Source organism: Rhinoderma darwinii, chromosome 1, assembly GCF_050947455.1.
Source record: "Rhinoderma darwinii isolate aRhiDar2 chromosome 1, aRhiDar2.hap1, whole genome shotgun sequence".
Taxonomy (NCBI): Eukaryota; Metazoa; Chordata; class Amphibia; order Anura; family Rhinodermatidae; genus Rhinoderma; species Rhinoderma darwinii.
In genome coordinates, this window is record NC_134687.1 from 41,858,303 (window position 1) to 41,864,569 (window position 6,267).

Sequence of the window (6,267 nt, forward strand, 5' to 3'; positions counted from 1 at the left end):
GCATGAGTACAAAAGAGAGGTGTTTATTCACCTACTGTAAAAAGCAACGTTTCACCTTCTCCGTGACGGCATTATCAAGACTTCATTGAGAAGGTGAAACGTCTCCTTTTGCACTAGGTGAATAAACACCTCTTTTGTACTCCTGCTGGTGTGCTGTCTCTCTCTCTTCTGGATACGTTCCGGGGAACTTTGCATGAATGTGTCTGGTAGGATCCATGGTTCAGATCCTTGAGGTTCAGCACCCATTACCCCTCTTGCTGTGCAGCTCCTACCCTGCTCTATTTGGACTGTGTACACCAATGTAGATACAAAAATTGCATACATTTATTTTGCCCATAGTTATACACCCTTGTATAGTTTAAAAAACACATTCTTCCCACATAAGGCACTGACCCCTAAGGAAGCTGCAGAAGCGGCAAAACATGTGGGGTACCAGATGGACGCTTCTGACACGGATGTATTTACTTTTATTCACACAGGCTGCCGTCTCTTGATATGTTTACATTGTGTCTGATGTTACATTGATATATGCTATATTCTGGGCAGTTGGGAATAATATATATATATATATATATATATATATATATATATATATATATACACACGATATAAAAAGTCTACGCACCCCTGTTAAAATGCCAGGTTTTTGTCTTGTTACAAAATCAGTCCAAGATGAATCCTTTTGAGAACTTTTTCCACCTTTTAATGTGACACAATCTCTACAATTGTATTGAAAAACCAACCATTTTGAGGGGGGAAATAAAAATAACAAAATTACAATAATGTGGTTGCATAAGTGTGAAAAGCCTCTTATAATTGGGGATGTGGTTGTGTTCTACACAGCTGCCATTATTTAAAGTGATTCTGAGTAACCCCATATGAAGTTCAGCTGTTCTGTTAGGATTTTCCTGCCATTTTCTTTGTTGCATGTGACAGCAAAAGTCATGGCCCGTAAAGAGCTTACAACACATCAAAGGGATCTGATTATTGAAAGGCATCAGTCAGGAGAAGGGTACCAAAGAATTTCCAAGGCATTAGATATACCATGGAACACAATGAAGACGGTCATCAAGAAGTGGATTACATTTGTCACAACAGTGACATTACCAGGAACTGGACGTCCCTCAAAACTTGATGAAAAGACAGGACGAAAATTGGTCTGCGAGGCTACCAAGTGGCTTACAGCAACATTAAAGGAGCTGATGGACTTTCTGGCAGGTACTGGTTGTGTAGTGCATGTGACAACAATCTCCCGTATTCTTCATATGTCTGTGCTGTGGGGTAGGATGGCAAGACGGAAGCCTTTTCTAACAGAAAAAGATCCAAGCCCGGCTATGTTTTGCAAAAACCTATATCAAGTCTGCCAAAAGCATGTGGGAGAATGTGTTCTGGTCCGATGAGACCAAGTTTGAACTTTTTGGCCTTAATTCTAAAAGGTATGTTGGGCGCATAGCCAACACTGCATCACCAAAAGAACACCATACCCATGTAGTGTAGCATGGTGGAGGCAGCTTTATCCTTTGGGGCTGTTTTTCTGCAGCTGGATCCGGGGCTTTAGTCAAGGTGGAGGGAATTATGAACAGTTCCAAATATCAATCAATATTGGCACAAAACCTGCAGGCCTCTGCTAAAAAGCTGAGGATTAAAGAGACTCTGTCACCACATTATAAGTGCCCTGTCTCCTACATAAGGAGATGGGCACTGTAATGTAGGTGACAGTAATGCTTTATATTTAAAAAAACGATCTATTTTCACAACGTTAGCGATTTTGGTTTATGCTAATGAGCTTTCTTAATGCCCAAGTGGGCGTATTTTTACTTTCGCCCAAGTGGGCGTTGTACAGAGGAGTGTATGACGCTGACCAATCGGCATCATGCACTCCTCTCCATTCATTTACACTGCACTAGCGATATAGATATATCACTATGTGCAGCCTCATACACAAGCCCTAACATTACTACAGTGTCCTGATAATGAATACACATGATATCCAGCCCGGACGTCATGTGTACTCAGAATCCTGACACTTCTGACTCTTTTTTTTGTGAGATTCCGGCAAGTGAAACGAAATCTCGCGAGATTACGGAGCTAAACGAGATTTCGTTTCACTTGCCGGAATCTCATAAAAAAGATTCAGAAGTGTCAGGATTCTGAGTACACATGACGTCCAGGCTGGATTTCATGTGTATTCATTATCAGGACACTGTAGTAATGTTAGGGCTTGTGTATGAGGCTGCACATAGTGATATAACTATATCGCTAGTGCAGTGTAAATGAATGGAGAGGAGTGCATGATGCCGATTGGTCAGCGTCATGCACTCCTCTGTACAACGCCCACTTGGTCGAAAGTAAAAATACGCCCACTTGGGCATTAAGAAAGCTCGTTAGCATAAACCAAAATCGCTCCTAACGTTGTGAAAATAGATCGTTTTTTAAAATAAAAAGCATTACTGTCACCTACATTACAGCGCCCATCTCCTTATGTAGGAGATAGGCCACTTATAATGTGGTGACAGAGTCTCTTTAAGAGGAATTTCACCTTTCAGCACGACAAAGACCCGAAGCAGAACCTCCAAATCAACAAAAGAACGGCTTCACCAGAAGAAGATCAACGTTTTGGAATGGCCCAGCCAGAGCCCAGACCTGAATCCTATTGAAAATTTGTGGGGTGACCTGAAGAGGGCTGTACACAGGAGATGCCCTCACAATCTGACAGATTTGGAGCGCTTTTGCAAGGAAGAGTGGGCAACAATTGCCAAGTCAAGATGTGCCATGCTGATAGACTTCTACCCAAAAAGACTGAATGCTGTCATAAAGTCTAAGGCTGGGTTCACACGACCTATTTTCAGGCGTAAACGAGGCGTATTATGCCTCGTTTTACGCCTGAAAATAGGGCTACAATACGTCGGCAAACATCTGCCCATTCATTTGAATGGGTTTGCCGACGTACTGTGCAGACGACCTGTAATTTACGCGTCGTCGTTTGACAGCTGTCAAACGACGACGCGTAAATTGACTGCCTCGGCAAAGAAGTGCAGGACACTTATACATTATATGCAGGACACTTCTTTGCAACGTATTTTGAGCCGTTCTTCATTGAACTCAATGAAGAGCAGCTCAAGATTTACGAGCGTCACAGACGCCTCGCATAATACGAGGAGGAGCATTTACGTGTGAAACGAGGCAGCTGTTTTCTCTTGAAAACAGTCTGTCTTTTCACACGTAAATGCCTGCTATCGTGTGCACATACCCTAAGGCAAAGTAAGTTTAAGGGTATGTTCACACGTAGTCAACAAAAACGTCTGAAAATCCAGAGCTGTTTTCAAGGGAAAACAGACCCTGCTTTTCAGACGTTTTTTGACCAACTCGCATTTTTCGCTGCGTTTTCACGCCGTTTTCGCGGCGTTTTTTACGTTCGTTTTTGGAGCTGTTTTCATTGGAGTCTATGAGAAAACAGCTCCAAAAACGTCCAAAGAAGTGTCCTGCACTTCTTTTTACGAGGCGTAATTTTACGCGTCGTAATTGCCGTACGACGCGTAAAATTACGCGTCGTGTGGACAATACAGCGTTATACCCATAGAAAGTAATGGGCAGATGTTTGACGACGTATTTGAGACGCCTCGTATACGCCTCGTATACGTCTGAAATTTGGCCGTGTGAACATACCCTAAGGGTGTGCATATTTATGCAACCACATTATTTTTGTTCTTTATTATTTTTTTTCCGCCCTAAAAGATTTGTTTTTTTTTCCAATACAATTGTACAGATTATGGTTTATCCCTATTTTAGGATTAGTATTAGGAATATGTGTTTTTAAATGTTTTTATTTTTTTAGCTCACGTGTGTATTTTGTACTTGTGGTCTAAGTAAACGTTGTACGTCATTTTTGCATCTACATTGGTGTGGAAGTGCCCTTCATACACATGGTCTTGGGAATATTTTTGAATAAAAAAAAGGAACGCTACCCAAAAAAAAAAGCTTGTAGAAATGCATGGCCACAAAAAGACTATGAAGGAAGTCTCAGTCCAACACCGATGCTCAGCAGAAAATCTTAGAAGACACAAGTCATAAAAAGTTCCCATACCAGGTTCCAGCTATAATAGCCAAACACACTAAAAACATGGCTGCCTTGGAAACACGATACTGGACTATTGAACACTAGAAAAAAAATGTCTCAAGTTTTATTGGAAACACATCAGTGGCATAAAAAGTAAAGCACAAGCTACAAGAAACCATAGCCCCAGAATATGGATGTCTTCACTGTCCAGCTCAGGTATTCGGTTGGGTGTAGCTATGTTTGAGATTGTTAACTTGATTAAGGGCTTGTATAATTGTATAGAATGTTAAAGGGGTTGTCCAGGATAGGAAAACATGTTGTTTTCCAAAAACAGCGCCACACCTGTCCACAGGCTATATGTGGTATTGCAGATGAGCCCCATTCACTTTTAAGGAACAGAGCTGCTATACCGCACGCAACCTGTAGTCGGGTGTGGTGCTTTTTTTTTTTTAACCTTAAAACCTGAGTAGTAAACGTGAATCAAACCATGTCTTTTAAGGAGGGCCATTGTTTTGAAGATTTTTAATAAGATTTTGTAATCTTCAAATTAAATTTGATACAGGAACATTGTAAATCATTCGAAACCTCTGTTCTAAGTAATATCATAAACCGCCCGTATCAATTGAGAAAGGCTTAGTGATGATGAAGTTACACAGCTTAATTTAAGTCAAACAATAATCCAGAAATAATCAGTACAAAGTATTTAAAAAATAACTACACTTTCATCAAACTTTTGATATGTCATAGAGACATATCAAAAGTTTGGATTGGTGGGGGTCCAGGTGATGAGACCCAGCCGTTGCTGAAACGAAGGTGCAGAAGTCCTCAGCTGAACGTCATGCACTTTTGACTGTGATCGGCGCTCCCTGTCAAGCTGAAGACGGCTCACATAGGCGTTCTATGTGACCTGTCTTCAGCCTGACGTTAAGATCTGATCACAGATCAGCAACGGTGGGTGTCTAAGCACCCGGACCCCCACCGATCCAAACTTTTGATATGTCTCTATGACATTTCAAAAAATTGATAAGTGTAGTTCCTATTTACAGTAATTGTAAGAAAAACATATGATCGGGATAATTTAAAAAAGTCTGTTTCCTAATAAAAAATACAATTTCGAAATAACCGATTAAAAAATTTAGGGAGAAAGGGGGTCTGGCAGCAAGTGTTTAATGTACCCACAGTGCCACCACAGGTTAAATTAAGCATTACACTGGTTCATATTGATGTGCTGTCCATGTAATACCCAGACTTGTCGATTCCTACCGAGTGACAGACACTCTTCACAGATGTTGTCCAGTCTAGATAATAGATGAGCGTCCTGAATGGTAGACCGCCCATTCACTCCACTCATTATCTTCAGATTTAAAGGGTAACTAAACTTTCAGAAAACTTCTGACATCTCATAGTGACATGTCAGAAGCTTTGATCGGTGGGGGTCCGAGCACTGAGACCCCCATCGATTTAAAATGAAGCAGCAGAAGACTTTCTATTGAGCCCGCACACCAACTGCTCAGCTTTCCAAGAAGAGCCGATCAGAAACCAAGCAGCTCAGCGCTCACCCGAGCGCTTCTGCCGCTTAGTTTTAGCGATCGGTGAGGGTCTCAGTGCTCGGACCCCCGCTGATCAAAACTTCTGACATGTCACTATGACATGTCAGAAGTTTGTTGAAAGTTTAGTTACCCTTTAAATAATACTGGATATAAAGTTGTGGAAATTTGATCAAAATTGATGCAATGAAAAATAGAACAGTTGCCAATATCTGCCATACAGTTTGCAGCCCTTATTTATGAGAGGCTCTGCTAACCAATTGGTTTCTCTGTGCAACTGCTCTAGTTTTTGCACCAATTTTCATAAATCTCCCCATCGTGTTATCATATTTCACAGAGTAGAGGATCCATAATACGCCTGATATGGGCCGTGAAAACAAGCGCCGGTCAATGAGACGGCTCGTTGAATTGCTCTCGTTGGCTCCTTTCACAAGGAACAATGATTGGTTATATATGGGGACGAGCTGAAACATTTCCTTTATGTCGGCAGGACATCTCCCTATTTACACAGGGAGATGTGCTGCCGACAATTCTAATATTTTATGTTGTATAAACGAGCAGATCACTCAATTAACAAGTGGTTGCTCGTTCATCGGCTAATCGTTACACAGTGAAATAATCGAAAGTGAGCGTTCATATGGTCGCGGCGATACCAAGAATGTA